Raw genomic sequence first — 20,405 nt, 5'->3', positions numbered from 1 at the left:
TATTCCCAAAGATGCTGTTATCACCCCATTTGGCCTGTTTGAGTTTCTGTGCATGCCCTTTGGGCTGAAAAATGCAGCATAGACTTCCCAGCAACTCATGGACTGTGAGCTAAAACACTGACACTGTTTCTTTTTGTTTATCTGGACAACACACAGCACTGTGCAAAAGGTAGATATATGTAGCAAGGGTGCCTGAAACTTCTGAACAATACTGTAAATTCATTAAAATAGGAGGTGGTTGGGCAACAGAAGTAAGAGTGATTAGCTTTGTACCAGCTCAGGTGTATGAAGTGGTATTAAGTTGTGACTGGAAAGACATAATATACAGTACTGAGCAAGAGTCTGAGCACCATTGCTACAGATACATGTGTCTAAGACTTTTACACAGTACTGTAGCTGTCACCAGCGCATCCAAAACCGAACACTTATCACATCTCCACATACTTTTCTGTTGCTTCAGCCATCGTGGGCTGATTATTAACCCCATTAAATACCAGTTCAGGTTCTCTATCCTTGACTTTCTCAGCCACTGTATCTGTGCAGATGGTCTGCCACGCCACCATCAAAAGTTGCTGTTATGATGGACTTTCCACTGCACCCCCACCCCCCAAAAAATACCGCAAGTGTTTTTTGTTTTGGTGAATTTCTATCACCTCTTCATTCTAAGATCTGTTGAACTTATGCTTGCTCCCTTAAATTAGTGCCCATAATCGCATGTTTGAATGGTCAGCAGACGTGACCAGAGCATTTGACAACACCAAACGAGTCTTTTGTAAACAACCCTACTGGTGTATTTATTCCCCATGCATCAGGGACAGGGTGGAAGTAAAGGGGTGCAGCTTTTGCTAATCACATAAAATGACTCGGTGTCAGGGTGGAGCCCCAGCTGCCTTTGGCCAGAATTGACCACATGGACTGGGCCCTCTCCAGTGCCAGTACGGTAACTCCGAGCAATGCTGACCTGAGCCTGGAGCCGGAGCAGGGTCGGTTCCTGTTAACGATGTGGGGTCATGATGTCTGGGCATGAAGGTCCAACCGGGGAACCCATTGTCAAATTTCACCAAGAAACAATCACACCAAAAAATTTCGGGCAGAGCTGGTGGGATGACAAACACCCATCAGCACACAGAAATGACAACTTTTAAAATGAGAAATAAATCAATGTAAAAACAAACTTAGCACTGGATGAGTGAACCCTCTGACCCCAGGATGCACGGGATAGAAATGGTCCTGTGATAAGAGAGGTGGTTTCACACAGTCTCCATGACTCTGTCAGTTTCTGGGGTGGAATGTGAGTGGTAATTGAGTGAACACAGTGAGGTGAAAGGGTTGCAGAGGTACTAACCTGAGGAGTACTGAATGCAGTCGGGACTTGCTGTCTTGGGCTTGAATTGTGTAGTGGTCACTCTCAGTTTTATCTCTGGTTCAAATCTGTGTTGTCTTGTGCACAATCATGGTTCATGGTTTCTGGCACTCTTGTCCCTCAAGGAGAAGAAAGAAAAAGTAAATTCAAGCAACACACAGAAAACGCTGGAGAAACACAGCAGGCCAGGCAGCATCTAAGACAAAGAGCAGAGCCGACGTTTCAGGCTGAGACCCTTCATCATGAAAGGAAACAAAAGAGAGGAAAAATATTCACTGGCTTACAACTAGACAACGACAGGAACATTTACATTTTGAGTCACAGCATGAGAAATCTTTTCTTTCGTTATTAATCTTTTTATTGATTTAGAGGAAACATATATGCAGACAAGGGGAGAATTATCTCAAATATATATATCAACAACCATATAAACAAAAGATGAAATAGGTATTATCATAATCATACATAGTAATAAGCAAATATGCAATATATAATAAAAAAGGACAACTAATTCTCCTCTTATCAATTCATAAAGAGAGGAAACCTCACTGATTCTCCGACATGAAATGAATGAAGATAAAGAGAGATCCCTGAATGACCTGTCGCTGGATCTTTTGAACCATCTGTGTCGATAATTTTTTCCCCAAAAGTACTTTATTCAGAACTGTTACAAAATAAAGTAATTTACATATATGAAAAAACATTTGTGGACTCTGAGTCCTTATTCAAAAAAGTTATTAACAATAAAATTATGTGTTGACTCTCTGTTCATTTACAAATGAACGATGTTTACAATAAACCATTCATTTACTCTCAAGCCTTGGTCAAGAGTTAAGACTTATTAACAATAAAATTATCAACCATAAAGGCAGGCGAAGGCTCTAATGCTTTCCCAGTTTAACAATTCCACCCACGCCTTGGGCACCCTGTTGATTATCTGTCCACACCGCTGTGAGGGTAGGTCTCCTCCCCACCCAACCCAAGCCCTCCCACTCCCACGGGTGATGAACCTTAAACTGTGGTCCTTCCCCACCGGGCCTTCGCGGTGGCCGCACCAAGCTTGAGTGCATCCCTCAGCACGTACTCCTGCAGACGAGAGTGAGCCAGTCGGCAGCATTCAGTCACAGACATCTCCATGTGCTGGCAGACCACCAAGTTTCAGGCAGACCAAAGCGCGTCTTTCACCGAATTGATGATCTGCCAGCAGCACCGGATGTTTGTCTCCGTGTGCGTTCCCGGGAATGGCCCGTAGATCACGGAGTCCTCGGTAGCGCAACTGCTGGGCATGCATCTTAGTGCTGTCCCTTCCATTCTCTTCCACACCTTCTTCGCGAACCCACAATGTGCAAAGAGGTGAGCCACCGACTCCACCCCATTACAGTCCTCCCGTGGGCAGTGGGGTGTGGAGGAACCGGTCCGGGCGTACAGGAGGGATCTGACTGGGAGGGCCCCTCTCACCGCCAGCCAGGCGAGGTCTTTGTGCCTGTTGGTGAGGTCTGGCGTTGAGGCATTTTCCCAGATGAACTGGACCGTCTGCTCAGGGAATCACCCCACTGAATCCATCTCGTCCTTCTCCTGCAGTGCCTGCAGGACATTACGTGCCAACCACTGTCTAATGGCCTTGTGGTCAAATGCGTTGACCTTGAAGAAGTTTTCCATGAAGGACAGGTAAGGAGGCAACGACCAGCTGACTGGGGCGTTGCATGGGAAAGGGGCCAGACCCATCCTTCGCATCCTTCGTAGCCAGGGCAACAGGTAAAACCTGGGCACATAGTAGTACTTTGTGCCCACGTATCTGGGATCCACGCACAACCTGATGCAGCCACACACAAAGCTGGCCATCAGGGAGAGGGCGACATTGGGTCGTTCTTGCCCCTGTTGTCCAGGGACTTGTGCATGACGGTCTGTCTCACCCGCACCATCTTGGATCCCCAGATGAATCTGAAGACGGCTCAGGTGATTTCCAAGCTGCAGGAGCGGGGGACGGGCCACACCTACACCAAGTATAGCAGCACTGAGAGCACCTCACAACTGATGACCAGGTTCTTGCCCATTATCGAAAAGGAGCGCCCTCCCCACAGTCCCAGTTTCTGTTTCACCTTGGCAGTCCGCTCCCGCCAGTTCTTGCTGCATGCCTCAGCCCCTGTGAACCAGATCCCCAACACCTTCATGTGGTCAGACCTGATAGTGAAGGAGACGCTGGATCAGTCGTGCCAGTTGCCAAGGAGCATGGCTTCGCTCTTCGTGTCGTTGACCCTGGCCCCCGACGCCAGCTCAAACTGTTCGCAGATGCCAATCAACCTGCGAACTGACCTCGGATCAGAGCAGAAGATGGTCTGCCGACCCACCATCAAAAGTCACTGCTATGATAGACTTTCCACTGCACCCGCACCCCCCAAAAAATACTGCAAGTGATTTTTGTTTTGGTGAATTTCTATCACCATTTCATTCTAAGATCTGTTGAACTTATGCTTGCTCCCTTAATTTAATGCCCATAATCGCATGTTTGAATGGTCAGCAGACGTGACCAGAGCATTTGACAACACCAAACAAGTCTTTTGTAAACAACCTGACTGGTATATTTATTCCCCATGCATCAGGGGCAGGGTGGAAGTAAAGGGCTGCAGCTTTTGCTAATCACATAAAATGACTCGGTGTCAGGGAGGAGCCCCAGCTGCCTTTGGCCGGAATTGACCACATGGACTGGGCCCTCTCCAGTGCCAGTACAGTAACTCCGAGCAATGCTAACCTGAGCCTGGAGCCGGAGCAGGGTCGGTTCCTGTTACCGACGTGGGGTCATGATGACTGGGCATGAATGTCCAGCCGGGGAACCCATTGTCAAATTTCACCAAGAAACAATCAGACGGAAGAATTTCGGGCAGAGCTGGTCGGGATGACAAGCACCCATCAGCACACAGAAATGACAACTTTTAAAATGAGAAATAAATCAATGTAAAAACAAACTTAGCACTGGATGAGTGAACCCTCTGACCCCAGGATGCACGGGATGGAAATGGTCCTGTGATAAGAGAGGTGGTTTCACACAGTCTCCATGACTCTGTCAGTTTGTGGGGTGGAATGGGAGTGGTAATTGAGTGAACACAGTGAGCTGGAAGGGCTGCAGAGGTACTAACCTGAGGAGCACTGACTGCAGTCGGGACTTGCTGTCTTGGGCTTGAATTGTGTAGTGGTCACTCTCAGTTTCATCTCTGGTTCAAATCTGTGTTGTCTTGTGCACAATCATGTGTCATGGCTTCTGGCACTCTTGTCCCTCAAGGAGAAGAAAGAAAAAGTAAATTCAAGCAACACACAGAAAACGCTGGAGAAACACAGCAGGCCAGGCAGCACCTAAGACAAAGAGCAGAGCCGATGTTTCAGGCTGAGACCCTTCATCATGAAAGGAAACAAAAGAGAGGAAAAATATTCACTGGCTTACAACTAGACAACGACAGGAACATTTACATTTTGAGTCACAGCATGAGAAATCTTTTATTTCGTTATTAATCTTTTTATTGATTTAGAGGAAACATATATGCAGACAAGGGGAGAATTATCTCAAATGTGTATATCAGCAACCATATAAACAAAAGATGAAATAGGTATTATCATAATCATACATAGTAATAAGCAAATATGCAATATATAATAAAAAAGGACAACTAATTCTCCTGTTATACATTCATAAAGAGAGGAAACCTCACTCATCGTCCGACATGAAATGAATGAACATAAAGAGAGATACCTGAATGACCTTTTGCTGGATATTTGAACCATCTGTGTAGATATGGGAGAATCCATGATTTCTGCCCGTCTACATCTGTCTCCAGTCTCCAGCTGAGCAGATTTTAAATCCTATGGTGATGATGCATCTCATTATGATGTGTCCGCTGGAGTCATAATGTCACCTCTCCCGGAGGGGTCACACCTCAACATCTCCATATTTAGTGAAAGCCTTTGTCATTGCCTGGGTTACAATAACCTGATGAGGGTGAAAGAAATAACGTTTTCAGAATCAGAATCAGAATCAGGTTTATTATCAGCAGCATGGGACGTGAAATATGTTAACTTAGCAGCAGCGGTTCAATGCAATACATAATCCAGCAGAGAGAAATAATAAAGTGAAAATAGTAATAAATAAACAAGTAAATCAATTACGTAATCGTTAGTCTTACCCTTCCTGAAGTCCACAATCAGATCTTTCGTCTTACTAACGTTAGTGCCAGGGTGATGCTGTGGCACCACTCCACTAGTTGGCATATATCACTCCTGTACGCCTTCTCGTCACCACCTGAGATTCTACCAGCAATGGTTGTATCATTAGTAAATTTATAGATAGTTTTGAGTTATGCCTGGCCGTGCAGTCACGTGTATACAGAGAGCAGAGCAGTGGGCTAAGCACACACCCCTGAGGTGTGCCAGTGCTGATCGTCAGCAATTTGCAAATTGCAATGGTTCCAGCTGCTTTCTGAGGCAGGAGTTCATTCTAGTCATAACCAACCTCTCAAAGCATTTCCTCACTGTAGATGTGAGTGCTACTGGGCGATAGTCATTATGCAGCCCACATTATTCTTCACAGGCACTGCTATAACTGTTGCCATTTTGAAGCAACTGGGAACTTGTGTCTGTAGCAGGTGAGAGGTTGAAAATGTGCTTGAATACTCCCGCTACTTGGTTGGCACAGGTTTTCAGAGGCTTACCAGGTACTCCATCGAGAGTTTCTGCCTTGCGAGGGTTCACTCTCTTTAAAGACAGTCTAACGTCGGCCTCTGAGACAGAGATCACAGGGTTATCAGGTGCAGCAGGGATCTTCACAGCTGTAGGTGTGTTCTCCTTTTCAAAGCACGCATAGAAGGCGTTGAGTTCATCTGGTAGTGAAGCTTCGCTGCCATTCATACTATTGAGTCTCGCTCTGTAAGGAGTAATGTCTTGCAAACCCTGCCAGAGTTGCCGTGCATCTGATATCATCTCCAACCTCATTCGAAATTGTCTCTTCACCCTTGGAATAGCCCTCTGCAAATCATACCTGCTTTTCTGGTACAGGCCTGGGTTGCCAGACTTGAATGCCACAGATCTGGCCTTCAGCAGACGACGTACCTCCTGGTTCATCCACGGCTTTTGGTTTGGGAATGTAGAGTAAGTCTTTGAAGGCTCACACTCATCCACAAGGGCTTTAATGAAGTCGGTAACAACAGCAGAATACTCATCCATATTCAATGGTGAAACCCTGAAGACAGTCCAGTCCACCGATTCAAAGCAGTCCTGTAGGTGCTCCTGTGCTTCCCTTGTCCAAACGTTCTTGGTCCTCATTGCTGCTGCTGCAGTCTTCAGTCACTGCCTATACTCAGGGTGTAAAAGTACAGCTTGGTGATCAGACTTCACAAAATGAGGGTGTGGAATAGGATGGTAGGCATTCTTGATGGTGGTGTAGCAATGGTGACCTGGGGAATTGTAGAGGCGGTATTGGTCACTATCCCTGCCCCTTGTCCTGGTTAAGGGAGATTCTGTGCTAAAATTGTGTTTGGAAGGTTTGAGACATTCGCCAACCTTGTCCATTCAGGGGCACAGATTGTAAATAGTGTACCATTTGTGAGTGTCACACTCCTGGGGACTCTGGGCAATGCTGTCAGTCATGGGCGAAAATGAGATATCAATCTGCCTCCACTATTAAGAGACGTTTATATCCAGACCTTAAATATTTGAAGTGTAAAAATATATTACCTTCCATCACTCCTAGTTTATTTACCAAACATCTTCATCCTACAAGAACACAGACAAAATGCTGGAGGCATTCAGCAGGTCAGGCAGTATCTGTGGAGAGGAATAAACTGTTGATGTTTCATGCCAAGACCATTCATTCTACATTCTCCTGTTCTTGACCCCACTGCTAATGTGAAGAGATTCCCTGACAGCAGGTTGTCAGTGGAATAACTGAAAGAGAATGTGAACAGGAATAGTTTGGAGGGAAATAGGTTTGGGAATGTGATTACCTCAGAGCCTGCATGGACTAAGACCAGAACACCATGGGACACAGGAGCAGAATCAGACCAATCAGCCCATTAAGTCTCCTAGAACGAGCTTATTGACTACAAGTGGGGGAAGCTATGAGCCAGTACTCATCGGTGATCAGAGTTGGAGAGGGTCAGAAAATTTCAATTCCTGGACATTTCCGACGATCTGTCCTGGGTCTCACAATTAAATGCCATTACAAAGGAAGCACGGCAATACTTCTACTTTCTCAACGTTTGCTAAGATTTGTCATGTCATCTGAAACTTTGACAGGCTTATTGATATGTGATACAGATTATATTGACTGGCTGCAGCACGGCCTGGTACGGAAACACAAATGTACTTGAAAAGAAACGCCGACAAAATCAATGGGTACAGCCCAGTCCATCGTAGTTAAAGCCCTCCCCAACACTGAGCACATCTACATGGAGTACTGTTGTAAGAAATAAGCATCCATCATCAAGGACCCCCACCATCCAGGCCATGCTCTCAGATTCCCCTAAAACATTTCATGTTTTGCCTTAAATCTATCACCTCTTGTTCTATTCTCACACAACCTGAGAGGGAAAAGCTTCTTCTGCATTATTAGGGGACTTAATATTGTAAGGGGACTTGACAGAAGCTTACAAAATCAGGAGCAATATGGATAAGGTGGTCAGTCATTGTCTTGTCTGTGTGTTCATCTACGCAGTGTCAGGAACAGCACGGTCAATTTGCAGAGCTTGTCACTGAGGGGATTGGCCTATGCATATAATTTTATTTTGCGTAACTGTCTGTTTGTTTGCAGTCCTGAATGAGGTGGTATGTTTTGTAATTTTGCCCCAGAGGATGTTTCATTTGACAGTAATTAAGCTGAGCTTGAACTTAAATTCTTTTTCCCAGGTTGGGGAGTCCAAAGCTAGATGGCACAGATACAAGATGAGAGGGCAGAGTTTAAAAGAGAGCTGCATGGTAATTTCTTACACAGAGGATACTGAGTACTTGGAATGAGCTGCCAGGGAATTTTGTTGAGACGGTACAATTGCAATATTTAAGAAGCATTTGGATAGATACAGGAAGGGAGTTTCTTGGAGGGCTATTGTTCAATAGGAGTAACTGGGACTAGCAGAGACAATACTGTGGTCCACATGGACGAGTTGGTCTAAAGAGCCTGTTTCCATGCTGTATTGCTCTGTGACTCTTTTCAACCTTCCTCTATAACTCAGGTACTCAAATCCCGGCAACATCCATGTCAAATTTCTTTCCCATAGCTGGATGAGCAGAACTACTCACATTACTCCAGGTTCAGCCTCACCAACATCCCAGTTCATGTGATGCAACACTTGATATCCTTCCTCGCTGTCCACTCTGTTCCCAATCTTGATGTCATCCACACAGTTGCTGATCAATTATCACCCAGATTATTAGTATAGATATCAAACAACAACAGACACAGCACTGATCCCTGTGGCACCAGTCACAAGCATCTAGACACTAATTTCTTGTTTAATCTTCAAAAAGCTTTAAGATTGGTTAGACATGAACAACCATGCACGAAGCCGCTTTGATTTTCCGTAAATAAGCCCTGTCAATCCAAATACAGTAGATTCTGGTTTATTAGGGAACACTAATAAAGAGGTTATTATTATTAAGAGGTTGCCCAATTAAACAAATCTTCATGGAAGTAGTTTAAAAAAGACAAACTACCGTTTAACTGAGTAACAAACTGTATATTTAACTGAAGTACAGAATAAATTAGAACACTACCACTACGACTACAGTACATTAAAACTGTTTCATTCCCTGATCGTTATCGACAGTGGAATTCATTTCGAGTACTCTGCTGTGTTCTTTTGATTGACTGCAAATTAACAAAATCACCGCGGACACCAAGTGCAGATATGGACTGCCTTCATTGCCTTCTTGCGTGAAATAATACTGTAATCCAACAATAAATTTCTCAGCATCCAGTGTCATCACGGGCTCATGTTCAGATGTGTCACCTTCATCACCAGGTGCAGTGTCTGATGGCCACACAAGTGTCCGTGACTGACGCTGGTTACACCGACACTCTGCAGTAGTCTTCTGTCCCAATTCAGAGGCAGCGTCCTCAATAAACAAAGGAATCCTGATTATTTTCTTGATTTGCTTTTGTTCCTTCAGAGTTCTCCTTAATTAGTGGCTGTCCCAAATAACCTGAATCCACTGTATTTATTCATCCTGCATTTAGAATGCCTTCTAATAATTTATCCATAAATAAATTAGCCTATCATTTGCTGCCTATTTCTTAGAATGTTTCTTGAACAATGAAACAACTTTTGATATCCTCCACTCTCCTGGCTACTCACCCATGACTAAAGGTGGTTTAACTATTACTGCCAAGGCCCCAGCAGTTTCAACATTAGGCTTCCACAAGGTCCAAGGGACCACCTTGTCAGGCCCTACTGATATATCCACCCTAGCTGGCCTCTAGACAGCCAGTCCTCCTCTTTTGTGACTAGATACGGTCCGTCACCTCGCGAATTTTTGCCTGAGGTCAACTATTTGTGTCTGTCTCCCAAGTAAATACCGATGAAAAAATCTCCCTCTCTCTCTCTCTCTCTCTCTCTCTCTCTCTCTCTCTCAGTTCCATGGATAGACGACCATGCGGATCAACCAGTGGACCAACTTTGTCTCTTGTTATTCTTTTGCTCTTAAGATGGCTAAAGAAACCTTTGGGACTTTCTTTCATCTTGCATTGCACTGCAACCTCAAGTCCTCTTTTATTCCTCATAATTCCTCTGCTGAGAAGTCTTTTGCATTTCTGAAACTCCTCAAGTGCCTCATTTCCATGAGTTGTATTCCCTCTGTTGCTAGCTGCCTCTGGACTTTACTTAAAATGCATAAATTTATGTCATAATTTTAAATAATTCTTTCTATACGAAAGAGACAGAAGTTGACTCGTCATGGTTGTGACAGTGGCAACATCAATAAATATGTAACAATTATTGGAAAAACAGCAAACTTAGAGGAGATTGTTTGACTGTTGCATTCAGCAGATGTGGACGGTGGAAAGGGGGTCCTCGGGAATATAGTTGACCACGTGGTTGCCTGATTTTATTCCTTTTTTTATAAATATCTGATGGTGTTGACAAAAACTTGGTACACATTTTGAGCAACGGCAAATAAGAGTGAATATTGCTGAAAGTTCACTGCCTTTAGTTTTAAAGAAGTTTTTCAGTCTAGTCTTTCATCTGTAATATATATTATACATTTTAAATCATTTTTTCACACTTTTTTATCAAATTGAAATAATAATCTGTTGTCTGAGGACAACTGATTTTGTGGGTACTGGGCTATCATATAATCCTATAATTTATAAAATTAAAAACAAACATATGAAAAAATGGTGCATTTGTGCAAAAGACCCTCAGATGATCAACCCTGATTATTTTAAATAAAAAAATGTTATTCATTTTCAACGGAATTAGCACTTTTCTTAGTGGGAGATGTTTTTGGCGAAGTCTCAAGAATCGGTGATCTGCCAAAGAAGAGGCTGAAGAGCAAAGTGTTGGCCCGTGGAGGTCGGGTGTCGTGGCTTTGCAGGCTATTCACTCTGCAAAGTATACACCGCACTTGGAATCACGGGAGAGAGAGGACGGAGAGCCATTTTTACCACCACAGGTGCAGCAGAGGAAGCCTCAAGATGGCTCTGGATAAAGAGGGCAGATCGGTGGGTTGCTGCCAGGACACAGGCCGGGGTCTGATCAACCCCGGTTGGGTCCCCTGGGCGAGGGTGTATGATGTTGAAAGACCTGAAACACCTGACGACCCCAGTTAACATCACTGATGATGTGCCCGAGCTTAGCATCATGCAGATGTTTCTGTAAGAACTGAGAAGAAGATTGGATGTTATATCGTTATATCATTCTCATTATTTATTGCTATTTATTTATATCTGAATTTGCACAGTTTGTTTACAGTTCCTGGTGTTTACAGTTTACAGGTACTGTTCCATAGATTTGCTAATTATGCCCGCAGATGAAGAATCTCAGGGTTGTATGTGGTGACATGTGTGTACTCTGAAAATAAATTTTTCTTTGAACTTTGAACTTTTTTGAACTTTGTTTATTCAGTATATCTACTTGTATTTTGAAAGTGAATTAAATGTGATTTGATGTGGTTTTGGTGGAAACGTACAGTATTCACAACTGTTGACATTGGGTTGGGGTTCATTTGAAGAGGCTGGTCTGAGGTGGTGAGTGAATTACATCAATGACTGTTATTGTGCTTTGAGTTCAGTTTTTTGTGTTCTATAAATAAGTTGCTATTTTTTTTCTTAAACATAAAGTGCCTCTGCCATATAATTTGTGAAATCCTACATTGGATCAAACTGCTGTTACCTTGTTAGTGCAAGGCAAAGTCCAATTTACGTTGTGAGCAATCTCCCCCGACAACACCAAACAGTGCTATGTGCTGCCAGAGTGAAGAGTCTCCTTGAACACCTGCCTGGATACGATCAATACCGATCGTTGAAAACTCACCATTTGCAGAGCTTTGGACTGTTGGAGTCTGAGTGCACCAACAGTTGTTTTCCTCGCCCAGCCACGGTGACGCTAAGCCATCAGAGCTAATGGATCAGATGTTATCCCTCCTGAGCAATCACCATCCTTGTTTTAATTTTAAACAACTCTTCATGCAGAAAATGCCGAAACAAGTTTGCTTAGCCCCAGCTAATACACCTGTGAAGGACAAAAGGGAGCTTGCTAATATGGCTGATAGTCTACACTCAGCTTTCTCTACCTCAATAAGCCCGGTCAGCAAGCCCCCATCTTAAGGACACCCGTGGCTGCGAAACAGACAATGCCAGGCCTGTGCTTTTACCTCGCTTGCTTTGCTATGGACACTAGAATGTGCCGACGAGCTGGCAGCTTTAACAGTGCCAGCACATCTGGACCTCAGAGGTCTGTGAACACACTGGGATCCAGCTGCCAGGGATGTCTACTGTACATTACAGACACAATTTCGGGGCAATGTTTCCTGTGTGACATAGGAGCTCAAGTGAATGTGCTGCCAGTATCACTTATTGATCAGATGGCAAAGAGCAACGAAATTCGTTGGAGTTTGCCAATGGCAGCAGGATCCAAACCTATGGGTCATAGGGGTCAATGTTGGGACCGCTGTTTTTTATGATGTGTGTCAATGATTTGGACTGTGGGATTAATGGATTTGTGGCTAAATTTGCTGATGATACAAAGATAGGTGGAGGAGCAGGTAGTGCTGAGGAAACAGAGAGCCTGCAGAGAGACGTCGATAGTTTAGGGGAATGGGCACAGAAGTAGAAAATGAAATACAATATTGGAAAGTGTACGCTCACGCTCTTTGGTGGAAGAACTATACAGCTGACAATTATTTAGATGGAGAGAGAATTCAAAATGCAGAGATGGAAAGGGACTTGGGAAACCTTGTGCAAGATACCCGAAAGGATAACCTGCAGGTTGAGTCAGTGGTGAAGAAGGAGAATGCAATGTTGGCATTCATTTCTAGAGGTACAGAATTTAAAAGCAGGGACGTGATGTTGAGGCTCTGTAAGGCACTCGTGAGACCACACTTGGAGTACTGTGTGCAGTTTTGGGCTTATTTTAGAAAGGATATACTGACATTGGAGAGAGTTCAGACAAGATGCATGAGAATGATTCCAGGAATGAAAGGGTTACCGTATGAGGAAAGTCTGGCAGCTCTTTGGCTATATTCTAGTGAGTTCAGGAGAATGCAGGGGGATCTCATCGAAACATTTTGAGTGTTAAAAGGCCTGAAAGACCTGTACAGATTAGATATGGCTGTATAATCCCATTTGGCCTTTCTGAGTTTCTGCGCATGCCGTTTGGGCTGAAAAATGCAGTACAGTCTTCCAATAGCTGATGGACTCTGCATTAAAAACTTAGATTTTCTTTTTGTTCAACTGGATGACATAATTGTCAGCAATACATCCAAATCCAAACTTGAACCTCATCTCTGCACAGGTTACAAGCACTGAAGCCAACACAGGTTGATCACTAACCATGCAAAATACCAGTTTGAGTTATCAGCCATTGACTGTCAGCCATCACATCTCTGCAGAAGGTGCAAAACCACTCCCATTGAAAGAAGCTGCTATTACGCATTTCCCCTGTCCCACACTACTGAAAAACTACAAGACTTTCTAGGGATGGTAAATTTCTATTACAGCTTCTTTCTACAAGCCTCAGAACTTACGTATGCTCCACTGTAAGGAGTGTTTAAAGGCAACATCCCTAATCATGTGCTTGACTGGTCTGCCACTTTTTTGCCATTCTTCCAAATTGTCTAAGTTCTGCTGCAATCGCATTGCTTCCTCAGCACTACCTACCTCTGCACCTATCTTCATATCATCCACAAACTTTGTCACAAAGCCACCAATTGCATTATCCATGTCATTGACAAACAATCCGAAAAGTTGTGGTCCCAAAATGACCCCTGTAGAACAGCAAGAGTCACCAGCAGCCAAACAGAAAAATGCCCCTTTTATTTCCACTCGCTGCCTCCAGCCTGTCAGCCATTTCATGGGAGAAAGGGAGGGAGGAGGGACACCGGTGGGGGTGGGGGTGACTATGTTTGAAGCCTCTGCATGTTGCTCTTGTTCATCTCCAGTTGCTGCTCACTCAGTGTGACTGTTGGCATCACGGTAATCCTTCTTACAAGCGCCATTCTTCACCAGCGACTCAGTTTGGAGGATGCCTGACCTAGGTAGTGTGGCTGTGGTTTCATACTTTTTCATGATCGACTGCACTGAGCTCCAAGGTGTGTTCAGTGCCTTTGAGATACTCATGTACCATTCCCCAGATTTGTGCTGCCCTTTCCTCAGTTCCCTGACTTGTCTTGAATGCTCCTTTGTCTTCATTTTGGTTTGGTCTGTTTTAAGTCTATCATACAGCTGGACCTGACAGAGTGAGGGGTTTTTATTCTTATGAATTCACTGCTCCTACAGTATTCTGCATTGACAAATTAGGTGAGTTGGTGAGATCACAAATGGCACCTGAGGAAAGTGATTTTGGTAATTACAAAGGAAGGGATGAATGCTTTATCAGACTCACAAGTTTGGTTTAATTTTTAGCAGATTGTTGAGAAAGTTTAGAATTTTTCTTTTGATTTGATATGATGCCCAATGTTTTGTCGATTAGGTCAATAAATTGTACCTCAAAATATTTAGAAAATGACAGAGTAAAACTTAAAAATACTGTGGTTGTGGGGACTGAGTACTATTTCAAGGCACTGTATTTCACCTTAAGATTCATTTTCTTGCAGGCATTTACAGGAAGATGCAGAAATTCAGCAGAATTTATGAAAAGCTTCCCATAAAGACTTACAAACAACCAAAGTGCAAAAGACAAACTGTGCAAGAAATTATACTGAGAACATGAATTGTAAAACGTTCTTGAGAGTGAGACATTCCTGGGATCATTCTTGTGAACCTCCTCTGGTCATTTTGCAGTATAGATAAGGGGCCGAAAACAGCAGACAATACTCCAAGTGTCTCCAACTACTGTGAATCCTCATCCTTAATAATGGATTACCGCATTTTACCAACCACTGAAGTCAGGATTACTGGCTTATAATTTCTTGCATTTTGCCTCCCTCCTTTCATCAAAGTGGAGTGACCTTTGGGTTTTCCATTCCTCCAAAAATATTCCAGAATCTCATGATTCTTGAAGGATCATGACAAATGCCTGCACAAGCTCCTCAACGACATCTATCAGATCCGAGGATTGTAGTCAATCTGTTCCAGGTGACTTATCTACCATCAGACTTCAGCTTTCCAAGCAAGTTCTCCTCAGTAATAGATCATTACTAATGCTTCCTTATAAATCATCGTTCCCCTGTTGGGACCCTGCACTCCCACCTTCCTGCTGCCAACACCCTGTAGATCCACATCTCCCTCCCTGGATGCTGAGGACCTTCACTCACACCCACTCTCTCAGCTGAATTTCAACCAGCTACACAACATCAACAACGGTGACAGCACCTCCTTGTCTCAATCAATGCTATGGACACCTTCATCCCCTCATTGCTGTGCTGCACCATCTCCAACCCGGTCAGTAAGCAGAACACAGTGGCAACCTGAAGCGGAGCAGTAGTGCAGTTCTGCCCTGTTCATGTCTGGGATGGGGACAGAGAGAAGGGAGGGGAAAAAGGGTCTCTCTGGGTCAATCCCATTCTACATGGGAATGGTTAGGATGGGGTGTCAGTAATGTCTACCTGAGTCTTTCCCACTCTCATGGACGATGGATACTTTGGGCGTGGGAAATGTCTGCCTGGGTCTGTTCCATTCTCACTGGGAAAGGGTCAGGTTGGAGAATGTCTGCCATGGAGTCCCATTCTCACTGGAGACAGGTCTGCATTGGAAATGTCTGCCTGAGTCTTTCCTACACTCACTGAGGATGGGCACTGTGGGGGCGGGGATTGTCTGCCTGGGTCTTTTGTCACTCTCACGGAGAAGGGTCAGGGTTGGGAATAACTGAATGGGTTTGTCTCGCTCTAAATGGGGATGTGTCAGGGTGGGAAATGTCTGCCTGGGTTTGTCCTTCTCTCACTGGGGATGGGTCAGAGTTGGGTAGGTAATGTCTGTCAGGGTCTGTCCCAGTCTCAGAACACAGGAGCATGGTGACAGTCAGGAAGGGGACAGGGGTTAAACAGCCAGTGCAGACTAAACCTTTGGTCACTTGCCCTCAACAACATCTTTGGTTACTGTTCGGGGCATGAGTAAGCACAGAAAAGTCACAATGGTCAGGTCTCTGACACTGAGTCTCTCTCTGAGACTCAGAAGGGAAGGAGGTTGAAGAGGCAAGCTGTGGTGATTGGGGGATCGTTCGTTAGGTTAACAGACAGGAAGTTCTGTGGGCGAGTACGAGATCCCCAGATGGTATGTTGCCTCCCAGGGGCCAGGGTTCAGTACACCTCAGATCGAGTCCTTAGCTTTCTCAAGAGGGAGGGTGAGCAGCCAGAGGTCGTGGTTCATGTAGGTACCAAGTGATGAGGTTCTGCAAAGTGAATTCATGGAGTTAGGTGCGATGTTAAAGGGCAGGATGTCCAGGTTTGTGATCTCAGGATTGACACCTTTTCCACATGCTAGTGAGGCCAAAAATAGGAAGATCATATAGTTCAACTCATGGTCAAGGAGTTGGCGGATGAGGGATAGCATTAGATTTTTTGAATTATTGGGCTGTCTTCCAAGGAACTTGCAACTTGTAGAGAAAAAAACCATTTGCAAGTGAACTGGAAAGGGACTGATATCCTAGTGGCAAGGTTTGCTCGTGCTTGGGCGATTTAAACAGACGTTGCAAGGTGGTGGGAACCAGAGTGCAGAACAAATATTGGTGTGGTTTTGGGATTCTATTATTTCAGACACAACAGAGAGGGAGGGTTGTTACTAGTCAGGAACTGATTCGGGGTGATCAGCACAGCTTTGTGTGTGGTAGGTTGTCTGACTAATTTTTTAGAGCTTTTTGAGGAAGTTATCAGGAAGGTTGATGAAGGCAAGGTAGTGGATGTTATTTGCATGGACTTTAGCAAGGTTCTTGATGAGGTCTTGCAAGGGATATTGGTCTAGAAGATCCGGTTGCTCGGCATTCAAGATGAGGTAGTAAATAGGATTAGATTTTGCCTTTGTGGGATAAGCCAGAGAGGGGATGGAACTGGACTCTCAGACGGTGGTGTCTGAAAAGTGGATGTTGTCCAAATTGCATGCCATCTTGAACAATGTCTCCCATCCACTACATAATGTACTGGTTGTGCACAGGTGTACATTCAGCCAGAGACTCATTCCACCGAGATGCAACACAGAGCATCATAGGAAGTCATTCCTGGCTGTGGTCATCAAACTTTACAACTTCTCCCTTGGTGGGTCAGACACCCTGAGCCTATAGGCTGGTCCTGGACTTAAACACGAGGAATTTTAATTCCACATCCCATTCCCATTCTGATATGTCTATCCACGGCCTCCTCTACTGTAAAGATGAAGCCACACTCAGGTTGGAGGAGCAACACCTTATGTTCTGTCTGAGTAGCCTCCAACCTGATGGCATGAACATTGACTTCTCTAACTTCCGCTAATGCCCCACCTCCCCCTCGTACCCCATCCGTTATTTATTTATATACACACATTCTTTCTCTCACTCTCCTTTTTCTCCCTCTGTCCCTCTGACTATACCCCTTGCCCATCCTCTGGGTTTCCTCCCCCTCCCACTTTTCCTTCTCCCTAGGCCCCCTGTCCCATGATCCTCTCATATCCCTTTTGCCAACCACCTGTCCAGCTCTTGGCTCCATCCCTCCCCTTCCTGTTTTCTCCTATCATTTTGGATCTCCCCCTCCCCCTCCCACTTTCAAATCTCTTACTAGCTCTTTCTTCAGTTAGTCCTGACGAAGGGTCTCGGCCCAAAACGTCGACTGTATCTCTTCCAAGAGATGCTGCCTGTCCTGCTGCGTTTACCAGCAACGTTGATGTGTGTTGCTTGGTCCTGGACTTATTTCCTGGCATAATTTACATATTACTATTGAACTATTCATGGTTTTATTTCTATTTAATTATTTATGGTGCAACTGTAACGAAAACCAATTTCCCCCGGGATCAATAAAGTATGATTATGACTATGTGTTCATGGATGGTTGTATCTCTGACTCGGGGTCTGTGACTAGTGCAGTGCCACAGGGATTGGTATTGGGTCTCTTGTTGTTTGTCATCTGTATCAATGATCTGGATGATAATTTGCAGATGAAACAAGATTGTGGGTGTAGTGGACAGCAAGGAAGACTATCCTGACTTGCAGTGGGATCTGGTCCAGCTGGAGAAATGGGCTGAAAAATGGCAGATGGAATTTAAGACAGACAAGTGCGAGGTGTTGCACTTCAGTAGGACCAACCAGGATAGGTCTTGCACAGTGAATGGTAGGGCACTGAGGAGAGCTGTAGAAGAAAAGGCTCTGGGAATACAGGTCCATTATTCACAGGGAGATAGGACTGTAAAAAATCTTTTGGCACATTGGCCTTCATATATTAAATTTCTGACTACTGGAAATGGGATGTTATGTTGAAGTTGTATAGGACACTGGTGAGGCCTAATTTGGAGTATTGTGAGCAATTTTGGTCACTGTCCGACAGGAAAGATGTAAGTGACATTGAAAGAGTATGGAGAAAGTTTAGAAGGGTCTTGCTGGGTCTGCAGGACTGGAGAAAAGATTGAATACATTCAGAATTTATTCCCTGGAACATAGAAGTTTGACGGGATATTTAATAGTAGTATAACAGTTATGAAGGGAAAAGAGAGAGTAATTACAAGCAGCCCTATGTGGTTGGTTGGTACTACAACCAAAGGTCATGTTTTAAGGGTGAAAGGTGAGACGTTTGAGGGGAACATGAGCGGAAACTTCTTCCTCTGAAGGTCAGGAGAGTGTGGAATGGGCTGCCGATTCAATTGGTGCATGTGAGATTGATTTCAATGTTTAAGATGTGCTTGCTCAGGTACATGAATTGCAGGGGTATGGAAGGCAATGGTCCCTGTGCAGGTCAATGGGAGTAGACAGTTCAAATGCTTTAGCATACACTAGATGGGCCAAAGGGCCAGATTTTGTGCCATACTTTTCTATAATTCCATCTTGGAATCTTCTTGAAAACATTTAAGAACGCTTGGCTTATGTACATTAAATACGCTGACTGTTTATTTTGTTTTATCGTTGATTTTAGTTCATTAGATTTATCACATCAAGATTGCTTGTTTTGCTACTTTTCAAATAAAAGACGAAGGCATTCTTAGACTTTGGAATGTTGTTATTGGATTGGAGAGAGTATCACACAAGATCAACTCCCTCCTTCCCCTGCTTTGTCTGTAAGTGTCGTTGGTTTGTTCGAGTAGCCGCTGCACCCTTTATTCTGTCTGCCAAAGTGCACGACTTGCTGACACTGTATTCCATCCGGTGCTTCCTTGGCCATTCTCCTGCAGACTCCATGCTTCCTTAACACCACCTGCCCTTCCAATCATCTTTGTATCATCTGCAAATTGGCCACAAAGCCATCAATTCCATCAATCAGATTGCTACCATATCGTGTAAAAAGCAGCAGACCCAACACAAACCCCTGCTGAACCCTCAAGTCACTGGACTCCAACTGGGAAAGGCCTCCTATATTCCCACTCTAGTCAACCTGTCAATCTTCTATCCATGCTTGTATATTTCCTGTAGTACTCTAGCTCTTCTCTTCTTCAGTATCCTCATGTTTGGCATCTTGTTAAAGGCCTCAATAAAATCCAAGTGAACAACATCTCTTTTGGTGAAAAACAGGAACTCTGCAGATGCTGGAAATTCAAGCAACACATATCAAAGTTGCTGGTGAACGCAGCAGGCCAGGCAGCATCTCGAGGAAGAGGTACAGTCGACGTTTCAGGCCGAGACCCTTCATCAGGACTAACTGAAGGAAGAGCTAGTAAGAGATTTGAAAGTGGGAGGGGGAGGGGGAGATCCAGAATGATAGGAGAAGACAGGAGGGGGAGGGGTGGAGCCAAGAGCTGGACAGGTGATTGGCAAAAGGGATATGAGAGGATCATGGGACAGGAGGCCCAGGGAGAAAGACAAGGCTGGGGGGAAACCAGATGATGGGCAAGGGGTATAGTCAGAGGGACAGAGGGAGAAATAGGAGAGTGAGAGAAAGAATGTGTATATAAAAATAAATAAAGGATGGGGTACGAGGGGCAGGTGGGGCAGTAGCGGAAGTTAGAGAAGTCGATGTTCATGCCATCATGCCACTGGGAGATCCTGCTTTCTCTGGCGGACAGAGCGTAGGTGTTCAGCAAAGCAGTCTCCCAGTCTGCGTCGGGTCTCGCCAATATATAGAAGGCCGCATCGGGAGCACCGGACACAGTATATCACCCCAGCCGACTCACAGGTGAAGTGTCGCCTCACCTGGAAGGACTGTCTGGGGCCCTGAATGGTGGTAAGGGAGGAAGTGTAAGGGCATGTGTAGCACTTGTTCACCCTGCCCTCAAGTTTACCTGGTCCATTTCCGACAAGGCCCC

This window comes from Mobula birostris, chromosome 4 (genome assembly GCF_030028105.1).
Source record: "Mobula birostris isolate sMobBir1 chromosome 4, sMobBir1.hap1, whole genome shotgun sequence".
Classification (NCBI taxonomy): Eukaryota; Metazoa; Chordata; class Chondrichthyes; order Myliobatiformes; family Myliobatidae; genus Mobula; species Mobula birostris.
This window is presented reverse-complemented; position numbering follows the sequence as displayed.